We start from the raw sequence: 16362 nt of genomic DNA on the forward strand, positions 1-16362 counted from the left end.
TTGAAGACAGCCTAGGTTTTGCTGCATTTTTGGTAGGCATAAAACCTCCTTTTAAACAGTTGTAAGACCACATTGTAGCACTTAAATGAAGGAAATGTCCCACATCATCAAATGAATCATTCCCCTTCCCTCAGTGGATGAGAGTACAAGTGCTCTTTTCATCTGTCAAACGTCAGACAGCTTACCCTTTCTTGCATAAATATCCGATGCCACTGTGAAGCACGTTGGCAGGTGTTCACAAGCAAAGTAAATCACAAACCTTTTAGTTCACTCCGCCGAATTGTGAATCTAAAAAATAGACATTTAGAAAATGGATGTTCGAGGCATGAGAGCTGTAGATCACATGCTTTGCATACTTCTGCCATCTAGTGTTGGGGCCGAATGTTTGCAGTTTTTCTTAGAAGTCTTTTCTAGTCACAAGGTAGGTGACTCCTCCTTTGGGTGATAGTGCGCATCGGCATCGACTCCATTGTTAGATTTTTATTTTCCGCCATCGGGTTCGGACGTGAATTGCTGTTCGACACTGTTTCTTCGGTTCCCCTCGGTGCGCAACACACACACACTCGACGGTATTGTTTTCTATCGCAAATCCCTTCCTCTGCACGTCGTATTTACTTCTAAAAACCCTCTTTCGATCGGGAAGCTCGTGGAAGGCCGTCCGGACTACCCGCTTCGCAGCCGATGGAACGAACTCCATTTAAATTCTGCCCTCGGTGCCACGCAAAGTACCTGCGCACCAACTCACACCAAGTGTGCAACCTGTGCTAGTCTCCCCAGCACAGAGAATAGGACTGCAACCCGTGCAAGGCTTGACGCTCCAAGCAGTTGCTTCGCGACCTTCTGGCTCGACGTCGCGACATGCAGAGCCAACACGCAAGCTCTATTCCTGATCTCTAAGGAGAAGATTCAGAACAAGAGGCCGGAGACACCATTGGAGCCGAGGAAGAACAAGAGCTCACCGCCATCCCTGACTTTGGCTCCGAGGGGGGAGACTAGATCCCAGTGAGAACAGATACTCCCAAGTCCACCTCAGCCCAAGAAGAAGGCTCCGGTCCAAAACCCGCCTCCAGGCCATGGTCGGCACCGAGAACATGTTTCTGACGCCCGCCCTGCGGCTCAGCACCGAAACACGCCCAAAAGCCTTCCGCCTCCGACTGGATCCGACAGAAAAGGGGCTCCGATCTGAAACCTTCCGGATCAAAAACAGACTGGCTCCGGCCAGCCCCCTTCGATGCCAAAAACTATTTCTTATCTGAAATCCTCAGGATCCAAGACCCCGGCTCCCAAACCATCAGCACCGAACTGGATGTGCCTGTTCCATCTCCGGAACAACTTATCGATGCTCCGCCTAGAAAGCCGGATCAGAAACAATGAGAGTTGTACATCCATCCAATTACTGGACATATCTCTACAAAACTGACACTAAAAAAGAAAAACTGAATCGGAGGAGACCTACCATATTCATTTGAAAAGGAAGAATGTCTGGACTAGTCCTTCTCCTCCTCTTCCATCTCCTCTTTCTTCTCAATACTTAATAGTTTCACATGAGCACTCATCACCACACATCAAAAGATCAGGATGATGAAGATGGGGTTGGGGTTGGGGATGGGGACAATGCACCATTAGTTCCAGACCAGAGGTCAAATTACAATACCAACTCTCCCACAGGAAACAATCCTGACCTTTACCCCACAAAACCCTCTCCACTGGACAGCGTAGGCTACATAGAGCTGTTAGGTACAACTGCCGACTACCATGGTGTGCAGCTGCACAAAGAATCCCTTGAGGAGGATTTCCTGCTTGAAACACTTAGCCGCACACAAAAGTCATCACACTCACTCCCCATGTTAAAGGGTATGATCAGGCATGTTGATGACATATTTAATGACCCAGTCAGAAACCGTATTCTTACCCCGATGGTAGATAAGAAATATAAGCCAGGACCATCTGACCCAGCCTACATTATGGGACAGTTACCATTGGACTCGCTAGTGGTGTCCAGCGTGCGTGAAAGGGACAACTGCCAAACTACAGCATATGCTCCGCCCCCGGATAAGGAATCCAAACTTATTGATGTATTGGGGAAAGGTGTAGTCTCTCAATCAGCAAACTTCTAGCGTATTTCTAACACGCAAGCGCTGCTCGCAAGATGTGACCAGGCGCATTGGAACAAGATGGAGCAGTTGCCCCAATATCTGCCCGATGAACACAAAGCTAAGGCACAAGATTTAGTGCGGGAGGGACAGCTTATTTCAAATAATGCTATCCCGTGCTCCAGACACTGCTGCTAGAGCTGTAAACACCAGCGTCCTTTTAGAAGACAAGCTTGGCTGCGCATTTCGGGTTTTAAACCGGAGGTTCAGACTACTATCCTGAACACACCCTTCGTCAAAGAACACCTCTTTGGCCTGTTCGTAGATTCCTCACTGTAAAAAATGAAAAAAGATACTGAAGTGGCCAAATCTATGGGATCCTTTCAATTGACACAAGCATGTGGCTCCTTTCTGCGGCCTTTCTACCACGGAGGGTCTAAAAATACCTCCTCAGAGACAACCACCACCACATACAAGGGTAATAACCAACCCTCTACCTCTAAGGGTTAGATCAGAGGGGGGTATAGCGGCAACAACGGCAGAGGTAGAGGCTCAAACACAAGCGCCTCCCCCTCTAACACAAAACAGTGACTTCACTACACTTACCCCCGACCATATAACACCTGTCGGGGGACGTCTTTTGGATTGCCTACCCGTCTGGCATTCTGTAACAGACAAGTGGATACTGGAAATGATCTGTTCTGGTTACTGCTTGGAGTTCACCAACAATCCTCCATACACAACCCCAAGGTCACACAAACTCTCTCCGGATCATTTACTTCTCCTAAAACAAGAGGTTCAGTCTCTCCTTCTAAAGCAGGCTGTAGAGCCCATACCATCACAACACCACGGGTCTGACATGTACCCCTTTTACTTCCTAAAACCAAAAAAGGACAGTTCTCTCAGACCAATATTGGACCTCCGAGAACTAAACCGTTACATAGTCAGGCCATTTTCATATGGTAACACTTCAGTAAATACTATCACTTCTGCAACGGCAACTTTTTGTCTACACTTGACTTAAAGGATGCCTACTTCCATATTCCAATGCATCCCGCTCATCGCAAATTTCTCAGATTTGTGGTAGCGGGTCAACATTATCAGTTCAAGGTGCTCCCGTTTGGAGTCACCACTACCCCCAGAGTCTTCACAAAGTGTCTGGCAGTAGTCGCTGCTCACCTAATGAGACTACACATCCATGTCTTTCCCTACTTGGACGACTAGCCATCAAAGCTAGCACATATCCAAAATGTCTCTAGCACACACACAGAACAATTTTGTTAATACATCGACTGAGTTTCGCAGTCAAAGTGTTAAAATCACATCTCCAACCTGCAAATACTCGAAACTATCTAAGAGCCACCTTAAATACGCAAAAGGCTCTGGCTTTTCACAACACAGCAAGAATTCACAACTTTCAGGCTCTAGTTCTCCAGTTTCAATCTAATCACTCGCTTCCAGCTCGGGTGTATATGGAACTACTGCAAATAATGGCATCTTGCATTATGATCGTTCTCTTATAGGGGATTTCCGTGTTTAGTCATAAGCATGTGTATAGTCCCGCCCACGTGCATGCTTATGACTTATCATGGAAATACCCCTACAAGAGAACTGGAGTTACAGGTAATCTATTCCTTCCCCATGCCGGGCTGCACATGTGTCCACTTCAAGAATGTTTAGCGAGTCAGTGGAACCAATCATAGGATCTAGTGTTGGTAAGCGGCCGCACTCCCCACTCTCTGCAGTGGTGAAACACACAACATTTATTGAAAGGCCCTTTATAGACCCGGTTGCACAGGTAGTACTAATAGCGGACGCGTCTGTCAATTGCTGGGGAGCTCATCTTCAGGACCACACAGTGCAAGGCATATGGAGCCTATGGCAAAAGATGCTCCACATCAATCATTTAGAGCTCATTGCTGTCTTCCTAGCTCTCAAGGCATTTCAAACACACTTGGTGGGCAAAGCTGTCTTAGTCCGTACCGACAACATGACAGCTATGTACTACATACAAAAACAGAGTGAGAGACACTCTCTCAAACTGTCCCACTTAGCCCAGGACATTTTGAAGTGGGCCATTCACCACAAAATCTATCTCCTAGCGGAACACCTCCCTTGAGTGAAGAACCAGATTGCAGACCTCCTCAGCAGACAGAGGCAGCACATGCACAACTGGGAACTTCACCCTCCGGTTTTCCTCCCATACTTTCAAAGTTGGGGACTCCTTCAGATAGATCTGTTTGTCACGCACCAAAACGCAAAATGTCAAACCTTCGCCTCCAGGTACCCACACCGGCTATCCAAGGGGAATGCACTATGTATGAACTGTTTAGGGATATTTGCCTATGATTTTCCACCTCTCCCACTCATCCCAGCAGTGGTTTGGAAGCACAAGCAAACCTCTCACATTGATCCTGGTAGCTCCCACATGGGCCTGTCAACCATGGTTCACAACCCTGTTGGAGCTGTCTCTGGTCCCGCATCAAAAGCTGCACCCAACACCCAGTCTCCTTACACAGAGCCATGGAGAAATAAGACCCCCAGTTCCCAAACAACTGCACCTCGCGATCTGGCTCCTGAAGTCACAGAGTTTGTGTAGGAAAGTGGGTTTCTGTTGCAGTACCACCCCCCCCGCACCCCCCCCCACACTTTTTGCAGGTCAGTCCCTGGTAAATGGTACCACAGCTGTGGCCAGAAAGGGCCTCCAAGTGCTGCAGCTCTTATTGTGCCACCCTTAGAGGTCCTGTACCACTACACTCACACACTGCCTTTGCAGGCTGCGTGTTTTGGTGCAAAACAAAGTGAAGTCGACATGGCACACGTCTGTGTGCCCTGCCAACAATCCACTGCCCTTGCATAGGTCAGTCCTCCATCTAGATGGGTGCACTATACCAGTGGTGAGGGTACAGGTGCATTAGCCCTGTACCCCTACATTCTAAGTCTATTCTTAGACACGTAAGTGCAGTGCTGCCATTAAGAGTATATGGTGCTGGGAGTTTGTCATTACGAACTCCACAGCACCATAAATGGCTACACTGAAAGCTGAGAAGTTTGGTATTAAACTTATCAGCACTTTAAACCCACACTGATGCCATTGTGGAATTTAATGAAAAATGCACACAGAGGGCATCTTAGAGATGTCCACTGAAAACAAACCCACCACTAGTGTCCAGGCTGAGTGGCTTCTTTCAGCTGCCACCAACAGACATGTTTTCGGACCCCTGGGTCGAGAGCCTGCTGCTCTCTGGGGCCTGAAACAGTGCACATCCTGGGACGAGGTGCCAAGCCTCCTCCCCCAGGATGGGCAGGGTTCAAGAAGGGGAAGCTTCAAAGGCTTGCCACCTTTGTCATCTTCCCCAGGCCAACTGCTGCTTTCAGCAACTGGTCCCCACTGGTTCTGACCCCCACCTTGGGCGAGAGAACTGGCAGGTAAAGCAAGAGAGGAAGAGAGGTGTGCCCACCTCTGCCAACTCCACCCCTCAGGTGTGGAAGGCGAGGTGAAGCACAACTCAGTCTACGCCATCTTGAAGATGGGAGGATCCGCCAACCAGGGACAGGCTCATGCGCTCCTCCCACTAGAGGGTGGCATAGTAGCGGGTGTACTCACCCCAGGGAGGGGACCCATTGGTCCCGGCCCTTAACCTACCTGTAACGCCCCTAAATATGGTATTTATCGGCACCCCTGAACCTTGCCTCCTCAGATGAAGAAAAGAAGGACCGAACAGCCGTGCAGCTCCACCTGCCTGTCTCCTCCGCTTTCCAGTGTTTTCGAACCGCCATCGTGAGCGCAGCATGTAATAGTCACCCCCTGGTAGTTCAAAACGGTCCCGGAGGACATCAAATGGTATTAGGGCACCGTCCTCATAGAGGTCACCTATTGTCGATAAACCCCGTCGTTCCCAGGTCTCCAACCTCTGCCAGGTTCCTCCATGCGGTAGAGCCCTGCAAATCTTCAGTGGGACAAAAGGGGCGTAAGGGGTCGCTATAAGCCCCTCTTCGCAGGTACCTATTCCAGCATTTTCGGGCTGTGGCAAATTCCCAAGTAAAGTGCATGTCTCCGATCGGGAGGCGCAAAACTATGCGAGATAGCACCAACAAGGGACCCGTCCGTTCACCCGAGTCTTCCTCTCCCCCCCCTGGTGGCCCTTGCTACCCACTGTGTGAGCCATTGGAGTTGGGCTGCTATGTAATACATCTCATAGTCCGGGACCGCTAGTCCCCCCGGGGCCCCATGAGCGTTCCGAGCACCACTCTGCGCCTGCCCGTACCCCACAGAAAAGAACTGACCATCGCCCTAAGCCTCTTAAAATAGCCAGCCGGGATCCAGATCGGGAGGGCCCTAAAGAAGTATAGTAACCTCGGAAGGGTCACCATTTTGAGAAGTGCCACACGTCCCGCTACTGACAAGGGTAGGGTGCTCCAGAAATCAAAGTTAGCTCTGGTTCCCCTGATTGCCTTTCCCACATTCCCTTCAAGGATATCTTCCTGCTCGTGGTAGATCACCGTGCCCAAGTAGGGAAGACGTCTCCCCTCCCAGGACACACCTTAGTGTTTTGAGGTCCCCGCGTCGGGAAGAGGCACGACTTCGTCCAGTTGACTTTTAACCCCGCCACCGCGCTTAGAGCTCGCAACAGAGACTTCGCTCCTTGCAGGGCCTCGCCTGTATCTGCCAGAAACATTAAGAGGTCATCCGCATAAAGTGCGATGTGGTGGGTCTGTCCATACACGTCCAGTCCTTGGTATGCCTGCCCCTATCGTGCATGCGCCGCCTGGGACTCCACCGCCATAGCGAACAACAATGGAGAGAGGGGACACCCCTGTCGCGTGCCCCTTCCCACCTTACATGCCTCAGAGATCAACCCCCGTTCTAACTCTGGCTTTGGAATCTGCGTATAGCAAAGCCATCCATCTCACAAAGTCAGGACCCAGGCCCATTCGCCGCATTACATGAAATAAGTACTCCCACTCTAAACTGTCGAAGGCTTTTTCGATGTCGACAGCCAATACCGCTGCAGTATCCCCCTCATAGGAATCAGCCTCCAAAATGAGCAGGAGCCTTCGTATATTAAACGCTGTGTTGCGAGCAGGGATGAACCCAGACTGATCGGCATGTATCAGTGTGGTCATGTGGGGAAGCAGCTGTTGCCAGTATTTTGCTCAGGATTTTGTAATCCAAGTTGAGCGTGTATAGCGGGCGGTAAGCCGTTCTATCCCAAGGTGGTTTGCCCGGTTTTAATAAAGGAATAATGATCGCCTCCCTGGTGGAGTCCGGCAACCTACCTATCTTATTGGATTCATTATATAGGAACGCAAGGAGGTCTATGTAGGCGAGATAGAATTCTACTGGGAGGCCATCCGAACCTGGCGTTTTATTACGGGATATACTTTTGATGGCTGCCCGCACTTCTCTCACCTCCAGGTTCCGCCCCAACAGTTTCTCATCTTCATCCCCCAATTCCGGCAAGTTCAGTCCTCTCGTAAAGCTCTGCAAATCTTCCTCAGATGGGAGCAGGTGGCTACGGTAAAGCTCTGTGTAGTAGTCAAAAGATAGCTAATTTATCCCTTGTTGATCAAAGTGGGTCACTCCCATCTGGTCCTTCATCTCCAGTATGGCGGAGCCGCGACGAGCCGGATTAGCCAACCAGGCCAAAAGGGCCCCCGATTTATCTCGCTCTGAGTGGGCCCGTGTGAGATAGGCCTTATAATCAAAGCACCGCAGACGTTCTACATTCGCTGCAACTGCTTCTTTTGCTTCTAATAATTCATCCTGCTTAACCGGATTTTCAGGGCCCTCCTTCTCTAGGGCGCGCAAGCGATCATCATCCCTTTGAATGTCTTGCAGGAGGGCCTTGCAAGTCCCAGCCACTGCCGAAATACATCTCCCACACACAACCGTTTTGCAGGCGTCCCACTCAACAGTCACAGTCCCCTCATTTAACTGAAAATAGTCTTCAATGGCCGTGGCCATAGTATTACGGAAGACTTGATCGTCAAGCGTTTCCAGACGCAATCTCCAAGTAGGGATTTTGGGGCGCGAGCATCTCAACTGGGCCAACAACGGATTATGGTCAGAGATAGTTCTAGTGAGATATTCGCTATTGTAAATCTCTCCGTGCACATCTGGGGAGGACAGAAATGCGTCTAAACGGACATGCAATTCGTGTAGGGCGGAGAAAAAGGAGTAATCCTTAACCAATGGGTGCTGGACCCGACAAGTGTCTAGTAAACCCCAAGTCTGCTGCCAGGTAGAACGCGCCTCTGCGAGTTTGTGTGCTGGTGCATTCGGAAGGTGGGGTGGGGGTTGAGAGCGATCTAGGTCAATATCTGTAATGCAATTAAAATCGCCCCCAAGTAACAGTGGCCCTGTAAGGACTGTCGCTAGTTTGTGTGATAGAAGAGAGAAAAAGGCGGGTTGGTCCTGGTTAGGTGCATACAGACATCGCAGTGTTAAGTCTCGACCATCTAGTTTCCCCTGGATCACCACATATCTGTCCTCTGGGTCAATCAATTGTGAGGTGCATTGGAAGGGAACCCCAGCTCTTACCCAAATTAAACCCCCCCCCTCGCATACACAGAGTATGTAGTGTAATAGACTTGATCCCTCCAGCGGCGTTGAAGAGCTTTCCCTTCTTTCGCAATGAGGTGGGTTTCCTGAAGGAAGGCGATGTGTATTCCTCTACGGGTTTAAAATGAGTGTATCTTGTGGTGCCTATTCATAGTATGCATGAGAGTCAGTGGACGCTGCTGGAACTGGGGCTCTCCTCTCCACTCTTTGTGCGCTCCGAATTGTTACTGGCTGGACTAAGATCTCCGTGGCTGATGGCCGCCACCGCCAAAACCGCCTTGTCTCGTTCTTGGCGCCAATTCGTGGGAGAGACGGGCCATTGCATCGGCAGTATGGCAGGGGAGCGAGTGTGAGGCGAGGTCGCAGGTGGTGAACGCACCAGGCTCCCCCCGGGTCTCTAGCCAGTCCCAGGCAGCCTATGGCGTGAGGAAAAGTGTGTACCTCCATCAACAGATACTCATAGCCGGGCTGGGAACAGCATTGCTTAAGGAAGATGTAGTTGTCTCAATTTCCCCTTCACTGCTAAGAAAGAGGCTCTTTGGCGCTGCACTTCTGGTGTAGTCTAGGAAAATCATTACTTTACTGTTTCCAATTCGCAAATTTTGCAGCTCCCTGGCTTTCTGCAGGATATAGTCCCGGTCACGGTATGGTAGAAGTCTCACCACCATCGGGCGCAGTGGGGCCTCAGGCTTTGGTGTTCGAGCCGGAACTCTGTGCGTGTGCTCCAGTGCATAGAACGGGGAGAGGCCCTCCGGCGCCACCTCTGCTTTTATCCATGTCTCCAAAAATTGAACAGCATCAGATCCCTCCTCTCGCTCCGGGACTCCCACTATGCGGAGATTATTGCGTCTGGAGCGCCCTTCGCTGTCTTCTGCTCTTACCTCCAATAAGTGGACCTTCTGCACCACCTCGTTCAGCGTCTTTCGTAAGGCAGCGACCGTGTCCGGAATATCATTCATGGTTGTCTTGTTAAGACGACACTCGCTCCCTGAGTTTCCGGTGGTCATCCTTTAGCAGGGAAAGGTCCGAACCAATGGTGTCCACTCTCTTCTCCAAAGCCTCCTTCGAGGCCATGATGGCCTGCATGATGTCGCCCAAGGAGGGGTCCCGCGGCTGTGTGGATACCCTACTCCCAGATGTAGATTCCCCGTCTTCCATGTTGTGCCCCGGGTCATCGAGCTGCAGTGGCCCAAATCCCTTCTTCTTAGTCACTCTGCCCATTCTGAGTTGCCCAGCCTCAGAGTCCTCGCCCTCACTTCTCCTCAGGTAGGGAACCTGGGATCTCTCTTCAATCCCAGACAGACATGCACAGGGCACTCTGCAGGGTTCTCTCTCCCAGCAGTCAGTGCGGGCAATCTGGGAGCATATCAGCAATAATAGGTCACAAAATGTTCAATTTCCCGAAGTATCTGTGTCCCTCAGCTCCGCACCCCGTATGCCGGTCAGGTCATGGCCCCAGGGAGTGCCGGTCATATAGCCCTCTTGTCCGTCCTCAGACTTGGTCTCTCGAGGAGGTTTCCTACACCGCCGATCCAGAGCACCTCCTTGACCCAGCGTCTCCGGTCACCTCCTCTCCACTTGGCCCCTAGGAGGTCTCAGTGGGCCCCCCTCTGGTCCAGCGTCCGCTCAATCAGGTCCCAGGGTTATGTTTTATACCGCCGGTCCGATCAGACTCCCAGGAGAGGCACACAGGCAGTGGGGGACCGCAAAGATCAGTAGCTGTCTCCCCTCTCCAGGCTCAGGATAGACACCAGCGCATCAGCGAAAATCAGCGGTTGCTGGACCTCAGGGGCTAATCTTCGATTTCCCCAGCTCCGACGAAATGAACGCCGAGACAACGCTCGGGCGTCGTCATCTTGAAGTCGGGCAAATCGCAACCTGGCCGCCCGTGAGGCCCAACTGACCAGATTTAATGTCTCCCCACCTTTGGCAGTCTCTGGGGTCTGTCTCCTTCCGCTCGGGTCCGGTCCCACGCAAAACTTTACTCGCGGCGACATGCGAGTCTCAGTCAGGCGTTCCTTACGCCACCGCCGGCCGACATTTTGTGCTCCTGTGTCGTGGGCCTCACCGAGCGTGGGGAAAAGTTCTCCTGTCCCGTTTGTGGAGCTCGTTAGCGCTTTCCGCCCCTTCTGATGTGGGCACCAGGCTTTCCGACATATGGTTCGGGGTTGGGGGCCCGGAATCTATGTCAGAATGAGTGCGGGAGAAGGGCGGCCGCGGAGGAGCTCCGGAGACCGCTGCCGCCTACATCGGCGTCCAAGCCACGCCCCCCATCCTGCTAGTGGATCATATCAGATGGCATATGCAGGCTCTGCAGTGGGACCTGAAGTTCCAGTGGGCACAGCATCAGGGCAACCTGTCCGATCACGTCCAGATCTTGGAGGGCACTGCATGACAATTGCAGTGGTGGCTAATGAATCGCGATTGGGTCAATGGCAGATCCCTCTCCCTTCCCCAACCGAGAAACACAATTGTGACGGAAGCGTCCCTTCTGGGATGGGGTGGCTACTTGGGAGAGGTGGAGATCAGAGGCCTCTGGTCTCCGGCGGAGTCCCGGCTCTATATCAACCTTTTGGAACTTCGGGCGATCCGACTTATACTGAAAGCATTCCCTCCCTCTGTCGTGGGGAGAGCAGTGCAGGTGTTCACAGACAACACCGCCATGTGGGGTTGTGGGCCCTATGTCAGGAGACTCTGCGCCTCTGGACATGGCTGAAACATCAGTGCTTTTCCCTGGTGGTTCAACACCTGGCAGGTTCTCTGAATACCAGGGCAGACTAACTCAGCCGCCGGTGCATGATGGATCATGAATGGCGTCTCAACTCGGACGTGGTGCAAGGTCTCTTTCAGCAGTCGGGAGAGCCTTGGTTAGTTCGATTTGCCACCGACAAGAACTCGTAATGTCATCTGTTCTGAGCATTGGAATTTCCAAGGCAGCACTCGCTCGGCGACGATTTTGTCGCGAGTGGAATTGCGGTCTACTATACGTCTTTCCGCCTATACCACTTCTACCCAGAGTGCTGAAGATGATCAAGCGCGACCGGACCCAAGTCATTCTTGTGGCTCCAGACTGGGCTCGAAGAGTATGGTAGCCCGAGCTACTCCGCATGGTGATCAATCCCCCGCTCCGACTGGCACTTCGTGAGGATCTTCTGTCGCAGCAGGGCAGGGTCCTCCACCCGAACCTGTCCAACCTCCACCTCCTTGCATTGAGATTGAGCGGCAGCAGTTGACGTCTTTTGACCTGCCTCCCGAAGTCTTTGATGTTATCTTGGCAGCCAGGCGTCCCTCCACTAAAATGGTATATACCTGCAGGTGGCATACATTTGTGGCATGGTGCACAGCAAAGGCTGTGGATGCCCTTTCTGCCCCTCTTTCACAGGTCTTTCTATGTTCGAGGCATGTGAGCTGCAGATTATACACTTTGCATTAGATCGCCACCTGGTGTTGGGCTCGGATGATTGCATGTTGTTGTCATCTTGGAAGAAGTCTTTGTAGTCACGAGATAGGTGACTTCTCCCTTGGATGATAGTGAGCATGGGAAACGGCCCCATCCTTAGATTGATTTTTTTTTTCCGCCACTGGGTTCGGAATCTACTTTTCAAGTACTTCGACCCGTAAAAATGTATTCAAACTTCACCAAACAGCTTTCGATACCAATAAACATCGACTAGACAGTCAGCTCGATTCCAGTCGTCAACGCGGGCCGTTGGGCCTACCCACGCCGTGAGGCCTACACCTCATGGTAAGGACACCATTCAAAAGATGCCCTGAGTGTGGAGCAAAATTTCCACACAGTGACCATCATGAGGTCTGTAACCTGTGCTTATCACCAGATCACGACGAATCCAGCTGCACAGCCTGTACATCCTTTCGATCGAAAAAGACCATTCGGGATCGGAGGGCCCGTCGACGCGAAATGCAGAGATCAGCGCTGGAACCAGTAGACCTCTTCGACGAAGGTCCATGTGTCCCGGAGGAAGATTACGATGGTCTCCAGATCGTATCCGAGGCAGATGACTCCGATGACTCCATACCTTCGGGTCAACGCGTGAGTACCACTGCCCCTACCCCAGCACAAACACCAAAATCAAAGGCAAAGGTCAACACTCCGCCTGCGGGGCCAAGTCGAGACCCGAAAAAACACTTCGAAAGCCCCGCCATCAAGCCCAGCTCCTAAGAAAATAATGAAGCCTTCCGGTAGCTCCATACCAAGCAAACCGCATGTGCCGATACCACCTGCTCCCTCGGCACAGAAACAAAAAGAAGTCCCGGTTTCGAAAGACATTCCAAAACCGTCAACTCCGAGAGACAAAGCGGCTCCGAAAACAACGAAGCCTGTTTCCGATGCCCCGAAAACAGCTTCCACTCCGAAGCCGATAACTTCGATGCCGAAACAAACAAAGCCTGCTTCCGATCCTTCCAAGTCCACGAAACAGGCTTCGGCTCCAAAGACAATACCTTTGGTGCCAAAATCTACGCCAAAGGACTCAACATAGTCTCCTAAGGCTAAAGACAAGCAACAAACAGGTTCGGAACAGAAAAGATCGGCTCCGAAGGTTGTGCCTCAAGAAGAGGCGCTTTTTCAACTAGATTCTTTACAAAAAAGGATCTACATTGATCCAGAAACAGGACATGTCTCCACCACACCACACAGGAAGAGGAAATCAGATACAGCACCTACACCTCCAGTGCCTGTCAAGAAGGAGGACTCTGCCACATCGCCTATGCACCCTTCATCTCCTGTATCTCCTTCTCCTGCTCTTCCTTTAAACATTTCACGTCAAAAGTCTCCTTCTCATTCTCCACAACATACATCTCCTCATGATGTTGATGATGATGATTACTATAGCATGGGGGGAAGGAGAGATCCAGATGACCCTTTTCCTTACCCAATTTCAATTGCTAACTGCCATAAATTATAATTAGCGCTGTAAGAATGACCCCACTAATGACTGGTTACTTTTCCAGGTTGCAAGCTCAACTGAGTGAGTACATTGGAGCTATTACACATCCTGGCGAGTTCTCTGTTAACGCAAGCCATTCCATTGTTTGCCTTCTGCTACAATGAAGGCCTATGAGCTGCAGATAGTACACTTAGCATTATATCTCCACCTGGTGTTGGGCTCAGATGATTGCATGTTGTTGTCTTCTTGGAAGAAGTCTTTGTAGTCACGAGATAGGTGACTCCTCCCTTGGACAATAGTGTGCATGGGCATCACCTCCATCCTTAGATTGTTTTTTTCCGCCACTGGGTTCGGATGAAAGTTTTCCGGTCTGGCTAGAAATAGACTTTTCAAGCACTTCGAAGCGCAAAAAAACTTCCCAAAACTCTCCAAACTACACTCGATATCGACTAACATCGTTTCGACTCCATCAGCTCGACTCCGGTCGCTGACGCGGGCCGTTGGGCCTATCCACGCCGTGAGGCCTGCACCACATGGAAAGGACGCCATTCAAGAAATGCCCCGGGTGTGGAGCAAAGTTTCCACACAGTGACCACCACGAGGTCTGTAACCTGTGCTTATCGCCAGAACACGACGAATCCAGCTGTACAGCCTGCGCGTCCTTTCGATCCAAGAAAACCATCCGAGATCGGAGCGCCCGTCGACACGGCATGCAGAGATCCGCTCCGGAACCGGTGGTTACCTCCACACTCACCTGAAAATGATGATGAGTATAGTTTAGGAGGAGGGATAGACACAGATGAGCCTTTCCCAGATCCTACACATGATACAGACTGGGAGTACCCAAACCCACAGGATATACCAGACATCCCTGACCCACAGTCATACCCATCAAAACCGTCTCCCCCAGAAGATAACATTGGCTTTGGGCACCTATTGAACAGAGCTGCCATGTACCAAAAGGTCACTATGCATTCTGATGAGGCAGAGGAGGATTTTCTGTTAGACACATTCGAACAATCGCAAAGATCTGTTCAAATTCTTCCCATGATCAAAGGGGTCATCAAACATGCTACAGAAGTTTTTAAAGACCCTGTACGTACTAGGATTCTAAACCCTAGAATTGAGAAAAAATATAGGCCTGCACCTACAGATCCTACCTACATTAAGGGACAACTACCATTAGATTCATTAGTTGTATCAAATGCTAGGAAGATAGCAAACTCACAAACTTAAGGTGAAGCACCCCCACCTGACAGAATCCAAGGTCATAGATGCCTCATGCAAAAGAATAGCTGCGCAAGCTACCAACATATGACGTATAGCTAATACACAAGCCCTACTTTCCCGGTATGATAGGGCTCATTATGACCAGTTAGAGAAACTGCTAGAATATCTACCTGACCAATATAGGACACAGGGAAATGATCTTATACAGGAAGGCAAGCTTATCTCAAATGCCTCAATCAAGTGTGCACTAGATGTAGCAGATACTGCATCTAGAGCTGTAAATACCAGTGTCGTACTTAGAAGACATGCCCTAGTGCTGCTGAGGGTGCTTTTAGAGTGTATCCTTGACCCTGTGGGAACCCTGGTTCTAACCCCGAAACACCAAACCTAAATACTTACCGTTAAGTAGATAACATTGTGTTCGAGGCTTGTGAGCTGTAGATCACATGCTTTGCATAGCCTGCCATCTAGTGTTGGGTCTGGATGTTTGCACTTTGTTTTTCTTCGATGAAGTCTTTTCCAGTCACGAGGTAGGTGACTCCTCCTTTCGGTGATAGTGCGCATGGACTCCATTGTTAGGTTGTTTTTTCCGCCACCGGGTTCGGATATGAATTGCTGCGCTCCGGCATGGTTTCTCCGGTTCCCTTTGACGCGCAACCCGCTACCCTCGACGGTATTGTTTCTCGATCGCGTTTTCCTATTCTCCTGTATCGTTTGGACTCAAAGGTCTTCGATCGGAAAAATCGTGGCTGACCCTTAGGCCTAACCACGCCGAGCTCGCTAGCAGTCGATGGAACGAACTCCATCCAAGCTCTGTCCCGGTTGTTGTTCTAAGTTTCCGGGCACCGACTTGCACGAAGTGTGCAACCTCTGCCTATTTCAGAACACAAGGAAAAAGACTGCAACGGATGCTGATCGTTTCGATCTAAGATGACGCTCTGTGACCGTCTGGCTCAACGTCACAAAATGCAACATCCGAGTGGCTCCGCACCAGACATCTTCGGCGAAGATTTCGACAGAGCAGAATTCCACGCTGAAGGAGCCAAAGAAGAAGCAGAGCATATCTCCTTGTCCGAGGCCGACTCCAACATGGAAGAAGAGGAGCAAGTTACACCGTGCCAGCCTACCGTGAGTACAGAAACACCCTTGCCCCAGCAACGCAAGAAGAAAAAGGCTCTGGTCCCTCCTCTGCCTTTGGGCCAAGGTCGGCACTGAGGGAAAGTTTCGGACACCCCACCCTCGGGCCCTGAAAAACCTACTTCTTCTACAGAAGTACTAACACAAGCATAATTTCACTACATTGTGAGTTAATACTATGCATTAATTAAGAATGCAAATTCACCTTTTTCTAATTCCTTGCACTCAAAAATCAAGTTGACCAAACATGCACAAATTAGTTTGTAAATCAGGCCTTAAATATCTTTTTACCACATTAATCATGAGATGACATGACCACTTTTCAGAATCCCATGCAGGTGCCGAGCCAAAACCTTCGACGTGGAAACCGAAGCATGTTCTGGTAACCATTCCATTGTTACCGAAGAGTAAATCTTTGGAGCCTAAAGGT

At 50.5% G+C, this 16362-nt stretch overlaps 1 protein-coding gene across 3 annotated transcripts in view; it reads left to right on the top strand.

Moving 5' to 3' along the window:
• STAG2 (STAG2 cohesin complex component) overlaps positions 1-16362 on the top strand; it is a 1493174-nt gene that overhangs the window by 862026 nt on the left and 614786 nt on the right. The gene's annotated exons all lie outside the window — the stretch shown is intronic.

The sequence above is a fragment of the Lissotriton helveticus genome, chromosome 4_1 (assembly GCF_964261635.1).
Source record: "Lissotriton helveticus chromosome 4_1, aLisHel1.1, whole genome shotgun sequence".
Classification (NCBI taxonomy): Eukaryota; Metazoa; Chordata; class Amphibia; order Caudata; family Salamandridae; genus Lissotriton; species Lissotriton helveticus.